This window comes from Molothrus ater, chromosome 1, assembly GCF_012460135.2.
Source record: "Molothrus ater isolate BHLD 08-10-18 breed brown headed cowbird chromosome 1, BPBGC_Mater_1.1, whole genome shotgun sequence".
In the NCBI taxonomy this organism is placed as follows: domain Eukaryota; kingdom Metazoa; phylum Chordata; class Aves; order Passeriformes; family Icteridae; genus Molothrus; species Molothrus ater.
Window position 1 is genome coordinate 72,850,064 of NC_050478.2, and position 13,999 is coordinate 72,864,062.

Here is a 13,999-nt window from a genome sequence, read left to right on the forward strand (position 1 = left end):
TCACTGGAAAAAGTTATCAAGCTTATAATAATTTATCTTAATATACTTAATATATTTTAAGTCTCTTTTTAGGAAGATGAAGTTGATAAATATGATAGACATTTTGAAGTGTTACATATTTGAATATTGTTTTGTTATGTACACATCATTTCCCTTTAACCACACGGTTCTAAGCCAACACCACAACAATTAGGATCTCAACATGTGGTGACAAAGGACAAATAAGTAAATAATTGAGGTGAAATCATTTTTTTCTAAATGATGATATTTAAAAATTATAATCAGAATCAACAAGGAGCATATCTGGGTATGCAACTGCTCTTCTTGAATACCAAACTGAGTCATATCAGGTGTACTGTATAATACAGCAGATGTCTCGCACCTTTAATATAAATAGAGAAAGCACAGTGGACTCTATCCTCTTTGGACTGGAATTCCAAACACTATCTATTGCTAAACAGCTCTATATTAGCTAAGTGAGTTCCATATACATAACATGTGGTTTATTTCAAGATCAATATCCAAGAAAAACAATAGCTTCTTCAAAGGTTAAACAAAACAAGAAAAAAGGTACAAAACTCAATTTGTAAATTAATAAACAAATTAAAGAAAAAGAAAGAAAAAAACACATCACAGCAAAAGACTGTGACTGCTAAAATTTGGACATTGTGTCATAAATGTTAAGCAGCTATTATGCAGCTTAAAATAAAAAAATTGCCATGACAGTAAAAAGCAGACTTCCACGCAAATGTAATAGGAAGCTGCCTTTCATTAAGAACTGTAATAAACAAGCATGACAATGATCCACACCATAGGCATCATATAAATGCTTGTCTCATAACATTCCTCATTAGCAAAGAATTTTCATTTACAATTAAAAAGTGTAAGAAGGCTTACTAGTCCTGATTTTACTATCATTCTACTATTTCAGTACCAGAGTTGATAAAAAAGTCTAATATAAAAAAGACAAAGAAAGCTGTCAAACGAATATTTTTCCCTTTTACCAGACGGTGCATGCCTTGCATGTTTAGTGATTTGAATTTTAATAAGAGCAAAGAATATATTTCTAACTACCTGTAAGCTTCAGAATTCTAAAACATATTTGATTTAATATTAATACAGTATGTTTTACCAGATGATTTATTTGATGTACTAAGTAATTTATTTAATCCAGTATCTCACACGAAATACATGACATAGCTACTGTGACAGACAATATATCTAATTCAGTAAGGAAAAATTTTAATTCTACAGTTTCTTTGCTCCTCTGAATTTTCTGAATAAAGATGCATTTTATTGGAGCATTGAGTATTAATTTCAGTTTAAACAATTTCAAATCCAGTATTATGCGTATTAAGAAAAAGTAAACCTATCTCAAGAGTGAAGAGAAAAAAGAACATAGTAGTCTTGTAAATGTGCTTGCGTGCAATCCACTTGGCTTCAATATGCTACTCTTGATAAGTGATATTTTTAATTAGGAACATTTCAACAGCTGCTTGTATTCATGAAAATATCAGTAATTTTTAAAGTACTTTGAATTTATATTCACTTTCTCTTATTGCTCATTAGTTAAAAACAATGTCATGAAGCTGAGGAACAAAAACATTATCATGCATCCATTCACATGTGCTGAATTGGCAAAGATATTTGGTAATTTATCTGTGATCTGAAAACTGTCACCTCAACTGTTTGAAGTATAACTAAGACATAAATGATCCATTTGTAGACATCAGAAATTATGTCAAAAGGCAGATGACAGGTTCTGGCTGCTTTTCAGTAAGATTTTATCAATATATCCTGGTTCTTTGGTGCATTACTTTGGCAAAGTTGCGTGGAACGATGCATTTTTAAAGAATTTATATTCTCTAAATTATATTTCTTCCTGAATAACAAAAATTTGCATAACTGATTTTTAAAAAAATTTGAGATAGTAAGGTGCTGGTCGAGAAACATAAATTTAGAGCATGGAAAACATTCAAGGCAGTAGGAAATGGACTGTAAAGAAATTCTAACTGGGATTAGAAAGTTCAGTTTTGATAAATCACATTCTCCTTTAATGAGGTAGCAAAAAATAAAGCATTTGCTGACTTCTTTTTAAAAGGAGTTTTACTTCAGCCTTTGTGTATTGGCCTGAAATATGGTAACAATACCTTCATGTGTAATTGAGAAAATTGCATCTCAGAATTTTTCAATCACAATTTCTCCTTCAGAACAACAGCACAGTAGTCCAAATATACAGCATCAAATCCTCTCTCCATATAACTCTAAAAAGAATTGGAATTAAGTGGAATGCAAGCTGTTGGATCAATAAATTCATTCCACATCCGCAATTGGATACAAGACATTTACTGTATTTTACCTGTGGAACCAGCAAATTCAACCTCTGGAGTATATCTGAATTTATTTCTTCCTTCAACTTGATTCCACTAAAAGAAAGGTACATGGAAAGCCTAAGCTTCAGTCTTCATTGATTAGACTTAAAGATGGAGCACACTCCTAAGAGTGGGTTTGTTGAGGAACTGTTGTTATGCCATCATATTGATATCTATGTAGGTTATACCTAGTGAAGTGTCCAATAATAAACACAAAGAAGCAAGATTCAAATCCTCCACTTATATTTTATATAGTGAAAACTGAATGAAATTTTATTCATCATTTATAAGTCAGAGAACTTTTATTAACCTTATAATAGGTTCAAAAAGTAAACAATTTACACAGAAGTCAGGATCTCTCCTGCTGAAGTTGTGTCAAAAAATTGGATTAAAAAAATTTAATTACTAAAAAAAATTTTTACAAAAGGGTAAAATCTAGTGCCAAAAGGAGCTCTGAATCTCTGTCATGCTGCCTAGGAAGCTTTCCTAGAAATGCCAAGTCTCGGCTGCCAGTCAATCTTTTCATTCCGACACATATATTGCACTTCTGTAATTACTAGACCAAATCCTCTCAGGGGAGAAAAGGAACTGAGTCAGATTTTCCTAATAGCTGAGTGAGTGATTAAATCACTGTACAGAAGAGGGGAAGGGAAATCACAAATGTACCATTGTCTTCTTTCTGCACTTGCTTGCAGGAATATTTAAATACTATCATATTTTAGGCATGAGGTAATACTTTGGCTACTCAATGAAACACTGTTCTGGAGGATGACTATGGAAACCTGAGAAAATTTCATTATAAAAATGAAATATATGAAATCAAGAATTCTTTCTCAATGGTTGTTGGGCAAAGCCTTTTTTGTATTCTAGTTTTGGGCACAAGTAACTGAATTGTTATAAAAATCCTACTTAGGCTTCTCTGTTCGTTTTCTCCATTAGATCTTGTTAAAGACAGTGATGCAATCAGGCAGCAGCATCTTCTGGTTCATTTAAATATAACTGTAGAAATAATTCTTTAAAACTACTTAGAAAAGGCAGGAAAGCCTCACATATAACAGCTTTTGGAAAATGGTGCTTTCTATAGGCCAGTGGGTTAGCCTGCCAGCTTGCAGTTTCCATCTCATTTAGTGTTATATATTCTTCATGTAACCCTTAATCGCAGGCAAATCCACCCAGGCATAGAAACTATCTGATGCTGAAAAAGAATAACATATCCTGCTTAACATGTAAACAAAATCTCCAGAAGATACTCTTAAAAACTTCAGAATTTTTAATAACAATTTTCAAGATTTCAGAAGACTAATGAATGCTTTGAATGTTTGAGCAACGCCTGGCTGACAATGAATGTTACTGAGCTTCCACTTAGTAAGTGAATGATAGTTTTATTTACTTTTATTTCCTGCAATAAAGGAACTGAAATATCTCCATTATTTGGGACAGTAAGAACATACACACAACAACATTGTACAACAATACACATATCTTCTCCTTATTATTTATTAAAAAAAACCTGACAATCCATTTTTCCTCCTTTCAACTAAAAGGGACTTTCTGCATTCAATAATCTCTTCACTAAACATTTGCAAATTGGATGTTTCTATGGACTAGTATAAATGAAATAATCCATTTTACTGTGTAATTGTATTTGATAGGTTATGCTTCACACAGATTTTTCTGTCCTTTAAGCAGTGACTTATACTGTAGAGTTGTTTTTTTGAAATCAATGAGTGAATATGTCAAAAAAATATGACAAAATAATACTTAGCACCAGTAAAGCTTGAAAAAGCTAGCAGATAATGACTAATATATTTATTTCTATGTCAATGCCTGTCTGGAATTAATACATTAAAAATTAAACTTTTTAAATAATAGATACATCAATTTGAAAATAAATGTACTCTGTATGCTTTCTGCTCCTGAGAAAAGGACACTCCTCATTTCTTTCTTTGTATTTTAAGTGTTGCACACTTCTGATGTGGTCTAAGAATTATTTTTTTCTTTACTGAGAGACAGAGCCTCCAGCCTCTAGCTGTATAAACTTTTACATTAGCAATGTTAATATTCTGCTACCAAAGCAACTAAGAGAGGATATGCTTTCATTGACATTTCCCTTTGAAGTGAAATCCTAAAGCTTTAATTTTTATTAATGCAAATCCCTGCTAAAAAATACCTTATCTGTGGTCACATATGAGGCACTATAAGATCTAAAGACATCTTTGCTTTCAGACTTCAGTATTAAACAGCTTCTTCCTGCAATCACACCACCTTAGGCTCTGATAATGTTGGCTTTTATAATACAGAATAGGCAGGAACTAACTGCTACTTGAAAAGGAGACTTCCAAATAAAATCCTAAACTTCTGGAAGTTGGTGAAAGAATGATGGAGTGCTTTACAGAATAAGAACCTGCAAAGCACTTAAATTCCAGGACAACCTCATAAAACAGAAATTTTATAATGGCTGGGATACTGCAAGGTTGACAGAGAAGATAAGGAAATGGTGGTTTCCCAATGAATACATTAGTTGCAAATTCACAATTACATGTCAGAAACTTGTGATGTGTCCTGGCTATTTTTTACTTCTACAAAATAAAAGAAATCCTTCTAATTTCCATATGGTTAAAATAAAAGCATGTCACTGTCATATTTTCGGAAAAATCCCTTTGCCAGGATTACTTCTCCTGGGAAGCTGAGAAGACAAAGAGAAAAATGAAAATAATAATTATCTGATTGCTTCTCTCCTGGGTTTTGCTGCTTTGGAATGTGGTTGGAGATTGTTTATCCAACAGGTGGTTGTTTGATTGGTTTCATGTGAATTGTTTTTGCTTAATGAACAATCACAGTCCAGCTGTGTTGGGACTCTGGAAAGGGTCATGAGTTTTCATTATCATTCTTTGTAAACTTCTGTCTCAATCCTTTCTCTATTCTTTAATATAATATAAGTACATAAAATAATAAATTAGCCTTCCAAGAACATGGAGTCAGATTCATCAATTCCTCCTTTGTCCTGGGGACCCCAAAAATACCACAAAAGCAGAGGTCAAAGACCAACAGCAAAATCAACATTATGTAAAGACACAATGCAGTTGTCAAAAGTTGAATTTTGTAGAATAGGGTATAGATGCACTTCCTTCGAGATTCTGTCTGCAATTCTATTTTGTCAGATACAAAAGTTTGCAATTGTTCAGGGCATCTTATCAACATTTTGCAAAAGCCTCTGACCTGCTCACTAATGAGAACTGCTGTTGTTACATTGTTTTTCCACATTTGCCAGTCTAACCTACTAAGCATTCTACTTCTCTTTACAAATGTGACTTTACAAATATTTTAAGATATGAAATATCATATATACGTCAAACAATAGAGGCAGATTGAATTTTGGACTCTGGAAATCATGTTTTCTTCCAACTTTATTATATCAGCTGAATTCTGCAATGACCTGTCAGCTGATGTAGACCAGATTAACCCACAGAAGTCTGATCACCCTGAAGGGTGATTGCACACAGCTGGCAGCAACCACCATGTACTTTTCAGTCAGTTTAGAATATGGAAAGACCAAAAATTTTCCTGATCTAAAGAACAAAATGGATAAGCGAGTATCTATCCTTCCAGATTAAGAGTTTCCTCTAGTTTGACTATTGTCAGTCTCTGTACTGGAAGCAAGTAAAACTATCACTCACTTGCTCAATGGGAAGTTCAGCAACATAAAGACAAATTAATGCTAACAAATACTTGTTTGTGTAAATTAGGGCTGTAAAACATTAAACTTTTATTCAAAGGATCAGATACATTTAGGCCATCTGAGAGGGCTGGGTCTCTGACAGAACGACACGTTTTGTGGTCAGTTGTTCGACACATATATGTGTTTAGTGTTTTACTGAGCTACACAGTTATTCTACATGAAGAAAAGAGAGCAACATGCTTTTTATTCTCTCAAGAGCGCTTACAAGGACATTTCCCAGTAAGTTATAGCTTTTCCACACATATTGCAGCATTTTGCTCCTCTGTGATACACTTTTATACAGTACTTCACAAATGAGAGCTGGAATCTTGCAATGTCTAATAAAAAACAAGCTATTTTGAGGCACTTGCTCATGATCTAGTAAGTAGAAACACACTGATCAGTATTTCTTTTGTAGGATGTAAAATGTATGCTAAAATTGTCTTCGAAGGAATTGTAATAAACTCAGAATTTTGACAATAACAAAAATCCTCAAGTGACATAGCACATACTATTTCATAAATTACTGCTGTTTCTTTTTTCCTATTTTTTTATGTATTAATGGAACATGTCTCTTAAACAGTATTGGCTTGATTTTTTTTCTTCATAAAGTATAGGGACTTCCATTTTAGTTAGTGTTGGATCAGGAATGATTGATCAAATTCTCTTTTTTTTTCAAGAAGAAAAATAAAAGCCAATTTAATTTACCTTATGGGTAGACAGAGATATAAAATTAGACCAAAAAAAACCCAAAACACGACCCAAAGGAAAAAAAATCCAAAACATTGACACTACTAGAAGCCACAAGCACCCAGCCATGCCCGTAAGGGAAGAGATTCACACACTTGAAATGATCACTGACTGGGGTAGCTCTGCCTTGGCATATTTTCCCAGACTTTTGTGAGATTAACTTTCTGTAGTTCCAGCTTCAGAAATATGCTGTAATGATCCTATTTACAAATTATCTGCCTCCTGTAAAAACAGAAAGGGTGATTAACAAGAATAGTACCCCTCATCTCTTCCTAAATTAAAAAAACTCACACACTTGGAAGATTTAGTCAAACTCATTCAAAAGAAAGATATCAATGTCACACCAGATTTATAATAAACACATCGAACAGAAAGGACTATTCTATCCTTGTTTTAACAGCTATTTATGCTGCAGCACTTATCTTGCCACTTCAATTCCTGTCTTGCTAACACGTTGCCTAGCTCTAAGAGCACAGATGTATCGCTGTTCCTTAAAGACCTGTGTCACTACAAACGTTTTCAAATATGGTTTTAGGAGAGGGATTTGACCTTAACACACTTTGCCAATATCATCCATAGTTCAGAGGCTGAAGTTGAAGACTACTTAACCTTCCAGTAACACATGCTGTTCTCACTTCTGGCAATATGTTACAGCCGTGCTTGGTGAACAGTAAATTTTAGAAGAAAGTCCTATTCAAGAGCTGGATATATTTAGCATGCTACTGGGAGCTCTGTCCAAATGATACATTGAGTCATTGGAACAAGCATTACAGAAGCTGATTTAATGGTAAATATAAGTTAACAGTGAAAATACTCCCCAGAAAGACAAAGAGCTACTTTCTACTTTTTTTTTTTCCCCTAAGATTACTTTGCAACCCTTCTAGTTCAAAGGTCTAAATGCCTTTTCATAAAATATATGCTATGTATGTCAAAAGCTTTAGTCAGGAAAATACTTGCTGAATTGCCTGCAGTATCTGCAGTGATACCATTCTATTCACTGATAAAATGAGTGCCATTGTCACATATGCAGAAAAGCTCTAGGAGAGCAGGTACTTTGTTAAAGTCAACTTCATTTAAACATATGCATTCCTGACATGTGAACTTTGAAATGTGAAAGATATTAACTGTTGTATTATTACTAATTAATATAGTGGGGGTGTTGATTGATGAGAAGCTCAACACAAGATAGCAACATGAACTTGCTGAAAGGCAGCCCTATGTGTCCTGGGCTGCATCCAAAGCAGCGTGGGCAGCAGGGCCAGGGAGGGGATTCTGCCCCTCTGCTCTACTCTGGTGAGACCCCACCTGGAGTGCTGCATCCAGCTCTGGTGTTCCCAGCACAAAAAAGATTTGTTGGAGCAAGTCCTCCTGAGAGGGGCCATGAAGGTTATCAGAGGGCTGGAGCACCTCTCCTGTGAAGACAGATTGAGAGACTTGGGCTTGTTCAGCAGGGAGAAGGGAAGACTCCAGGAGGAATTTACAGTAGCCTTCCTATCTAAAGGGAAATGTACAAGAAAGCCGAAGGGGCCTTTTCACAAGGATATGTAATGATGGGCAAGGGATGATAGTTTAAACTGAAAGAGAATATACTTAGATTAGATGTTAGGAAGACATTTACTGTATGAGTGTGATGAGGCACTGGAACACGTTAGTCAGTTAGAGAAGATGTGGTTGCCTCAGGCCAGTCTGGGTGGGCCTCTGAGCAAGCTGATCTAGTGGAAGGTGCTCCTGCCCACGGCAGAGGAATTGAAACAAGATGATCTTTAAGGTCTGATTGAACCCAAACCATTCTGTGATTCCATGATCTAATACAGCAAGTTAGATCAGGTGTGCTGCTCAATACCTAACCAAAACAGAAACTTCCAAAAATACCTTCGCATGCCAGTCTGCTTCATGTTGTTATCTAATGTTAATATCTTTTAAAATAATATTGATGGGCTGTAAGTGTGCATTTTCTACATAAATGACAATTTCACCATTTAGACATTTACAGTATTATTACTTCTCCATTCTTTGAAATTTGGTAATGTATGTGTGTGGGTGTGTGATATACAGTTTGTCCTTATATTGGAGGAAGATATGATTGAATATCCATGCCCAGTGTCCAGTTAAAAAAAAAAACAACCTACCTTTAATGACTTGATATTTTGGAATAAAAAAATCATTTCTTATCCTCTTTTATTAAAATAAGGTGGGTTCCTGTGGGGGCTTTTAAAATATTTTTTCCAGCTTTAGTGTTATCAACAAACAAACAAACAAATTCAAATTAATACAGACATTAATTATCAAATTTACATCAATTGCTCTCAGCAGACAAAGATAATTTTGATCACATTTATGCTGAACACTTATGAAGAAACCTAAGAAATTGACAGGAAAGACAGAAAGCCAGAATGTAACCTATCATTTTTATAGCCTGGGTTATTTTGCTACCACAAAGAAAAACATATATATGTATTCACTTGTTTTTGAGTATGCAAAATTTGTCCACATAGATTAGGAAATTAGCATAAAGAATTCACATCTTTTACCCCTTTATGGTTTTGTGCTTGATGGCATTGTGGAATTCCAAGCAGAAATTTAGAAGTAAAATCATAGTTCATTGATAAGTCTACATTACTTTTATGATATTATTTCTGTTCCTTAAGAATAAGCAAGAAAATTTTTGAGGAGTTTTTTGTTTAGTTTTCTATAGAAGTATCTTGGGTTTTTTTTTCCAAGACTTTTTCTCTTGATTATATGTCAAACATTGCTTGTGAAAAGAAATTCAGTTCAAATTGCTAAGTCAGTTTTCCTCTATTCTTACTAAGTATTTTGACTATTTAAACTCAGCTTCCTGAAAACCTGCACAAATCTGAGTAACTGCAAATTCATTTAATTTTTTTCAGGTAAGATTTGGCTAGTGACATTAACCACCATGACTAATAAACCACCATCATGGCAGATTGACTTTACAGTGGTAAGTACTATCTTACCATCATTGTCTCAGACCACCTGTCTTTGATTTTTATTTGATATGTGTTCCAAGCATTTTCTGTTAGTTTTCTAAACTCATTTTTTACTATAGACGATATTCTTTTAGCTATTAAATCCACAGTTTAAGGTCAAGTTTGAAATTTTACTTGGAGACCTTGTTTATTTTTGCCAGGCCAACTTTGTACTTTAATCATCATTAGCGTATATTCAAAAAAGAAATTACGAGGTTTGTGAGGAAATAAAGTTTACTGCTAAGATAATTTACAAAATGTTTGCCAAAAAGTAAAAAAAAACATTTGACTGAACAATTTCAGCTGAGTGAAGTCAAACTTTTGGATCAAATTAATAATTTCATAGAAGTTGAAAGAACTAGAGCTCTTTGACATTTAATCATGCTTTCCTAATTAAATTTAAATCAGGAAGAGGAATCCAGATTCCTCACTTCTCAGGCAAATGTTCAACAAACCAGATTACTCTGATGTTATCCCTCTCATTTAGTAGTATATCTGTTACATTAAGCTGCTTAGAATGTGCTTTGATTCAACTACATTTTCATTCCTTGGTAAAGATTTTTTTCTATAACGCACCATCCATCTCACTCAAAGTACTTAGCATATTATGGAATTGCATCCATTTGATGGCTTCAGCTTCCTTTTCATCTTACCTGGTCCAAGAGCCAAATCATGAAAACTAAAGGCCTATTTTCTTGCGTTACTGAGAATTTTCCTGAATTGATTTGCATCTGATATTTTTTCCCTGTTGGTTCTATGTACACGTTATCTCTCCAGACTTTCTAATGCTGTATAATCACAAAACTCCCCATGTTTCTCTTTGAAATTTCTATTTATGTCCTCTTATGAAGTGTGCTATGAAGTTTTGTTTTGTTCTGCTTTGCTCTCAAACTCTAACATTTTACTGTCATAGAAGACTAATGATGATTGTAACAAATCTATGTTTGAACCCTTTTAAAATGTCAATTGCTTAGTCAACTGAATTTTTTGGGTTTTTATTGATTTGTCATCAATAATACATGCAAAAACCCATTCCAAAGGTTTCACAATAGCTCATCATGCCTCTTAGAACTCAATGCTGCACAAAATACAGTAACTAATATTCCCATCATATTTTCTCTTATGTCAGTGTTAAAAATGATCCTTCAAAATTAAAAGTTCCCTGAGGTTTAAAAAAATATGTTGTTCTCAATGTAATTAGAAGTTTAAGAACGTTTAACATATTATTAATGACTAATGTTACATAAAAGCAAACATTGCAACCACGCATTTACTTTTCCTTTCTTGGATCAGCCAACAGAGTTTTGTTTGCATCGTGGAATTCTGTGTGACTCTGTGAAATTCTAATATATATGGGTATACACAGGAAGATTGATGTTAAGTTTTAGTCACACTTCTTAGCACATCACTAAGGCTGGATATCATTGAAAGCAGTGAGAGGGTAAAGAAGACAAGAATACTTTGGATAGCCAGTCTTTAATTCCTACTCAGGTGAGAACTTAGACGCAAATATTTTAGGTAGGCCAGGGAGGTCACTAGTTTCTTTGGTATTTGTCTTAGTTTCATTGATATTAATAGATCCTAAAGGTGCTGTATATCAGCTCCAAACCTCCCTTGGTGTTTGGTCCCATTGATTCCAGAGGAGGGCTCAAATCTTTACAAAGCTGGAAACTTGCACTTTATTGGTAGGATGTTAAAGATAAGTGCTCTTTCATTGATTGAGATTAATCATACAGAAGTTCTATGGATTTTTCTATCTTTTGTGATTATACATAACACTTTGAGATGACCTTAAACCTAGGAGAATCCTACTGTAATCACCTACTTACCACTAGCATGTAAACCAACAAAAAACACTTCACAATCCACAAAATGTGGGGATTTCTTTTCAGAGATGTAATGGGACTAGTGAAATACTTTTGTGATTTACATTGCATTTAAACTCTATCCTCACTACTATATGCCAATCCACTTTAGAATACATATTCCAGTTGAATATTTAAGGGATTTTGAAAATTCATCCCTGTGGGGATGAGAGTTACAGCCAGAACTAGACCTGGGTAAAAATATTTAATAAATGCAGACAAATCCACTGTGTATAGTCCTTTCAAACAAATACTGATTTTATAAATTTGTTTACATGCAATGTTTTGTTCATGTTGATAAGTCAATCAAAAAGAAATGAATCTCAAAACTGAATTTGCTCAATTCAATATACCAGAAAAATCTTGTTTTCTTGTTTAGATAGTCACTGTATTGATGTATCTTTTAATTAAAATGTGACAACTAAACTATTTTATATTTCATCAAAACATTTCAACTTTAAAGGACAAATGGTATAAATGTTTAGTGCATTTTGTTTTCATACAATCGAAAATGATTTTTAAATAATTCCTTTCCTGAGATATGTTAACTGCTAACAAATCAGAGAGCTTCTTTCTTGCCCAGTTCTCAGTTTAAAGGTATGACTTGTCCCAAGTTTGGCTGAAGGCAGTAAACAGACAATGACCTCTGGCAAGGCAGCAACTGTAGTCTATGAAACGCTTTCAATGTTAGTTAAAATAAAACAATATAGTTATTTATCACTTTTTGGTTAATATTTTTTTTTCATATTTAAACTCTGACAAACCAAAAGAAGCATTCTAAAAGATTTTCTTGTTGGAACCAGAAGCTGGAGAGCAAAAGAGCTGCATAGGACTAAAATGAGTAAAATTAATAATGGAAAATGACAATCTATTTCCTGATATCCAGTCAGAATAATAATGCTATTATATGGGCAAAAGATAATTTTAGACTACAGAGTGAATATTTAAGTAAAAATGACTAGGCATTCCTGTTCACAGTTTCACAGCTGGTGACTTATTTTTATGCATGAATTTGTCATTTTATGACACCCACTTATAGAATATGACTTGTCTACCACAGTCCAGAGTATACACAGAAATATTTTTTGGCAGAGTTTCCTACATTAAAACTAAAGAAAAATATAATGACTATAAAGTTTAGGGTTGGGCAGAGAATTCTTCTCTGGCTGATTCTACATGACGATAATTTCCATATAAAAGCAAAGAGATTGCTATTATCTAAATTACCATTTTGTATATATTCAATTGCTTCCACAGCCTTGAAAAGTAGAAGGATGTACTCAGTTTTAGCACCTTTTAAACATTAAATTTATCAGCTGTGATAAGAGCATGACTGGAGATTTGCCACAGACCACTGAAGCATTTAACAGGTATTTCACTAACCTTTCTGCTCCATCTGAACCTGAACAGCCTTCTCACCGTGCAATCAATGAAATGAGCCTGCCCATTCCTAATGACTACTGCAGGGATACACAGTTCTGAGTTCTGAAATACTACAAATGCTAAAATATGCCAAGTTTTACCAGATATCTTTGAAGACACTTGTGGTATGCCATTATTTGAGGTTTCATGTTTCTACCTGGCAAATTTTCTGCAGCAAAAAAGTAAAGACAATCAAAGCTAGGTAATTAAATAATAATTAAAATCATGCATAGATCAGTGATGAACTCCAGCATTTTAATTTTTATGATTAAAAAAATAAAAGGGAAACTAAAAGGGTTGTAGAAAAACTTTTGAAACTTTTAGATAGGAATTCATTTTGCCATCCATTGATAGCAAGTTCAAAACATTGATAAATAAAATATCACTAATTTTTTTTCTATACATAAGAAAGCAATTTTTATTCAGTTAGGCTACCTTCTCTTAATTTATATAAGATTTTTCCATGCACTTAGTTATTTAGGACTCCTTGAGGGAGATGATATAATTTTGCAGAGTTCAAGGGAAAGAGAACTTGGTCCTTTTATGATGCAAAACAAGAATGAAGTAGAAGAATGAAGAATGTGCTTTCATATCATTTGATAAAGTACTAGACATGAAAGAGTAAACACCACTTTTAAAGTGGTTAAAGATGATTGCACCTACATCAGGCTTCCCAACCTATAGGATCATGCAGAGCAAGTCCAGAGGAGGGCCATGAAGATTAGCAGATGGCAGGACCACCTCTCCTGTGTAGACAGGCTGAGAGAGCTGGTGCTGTTCAACCAGGAGAAGGCAAGAGTCCAGAGAGATCTTATAGCAGCCTCCCCATACCTGAAAGAAAGCCAACAAGAAAGACAGAGAGGGACTTTTTACAAAGGCATGTAG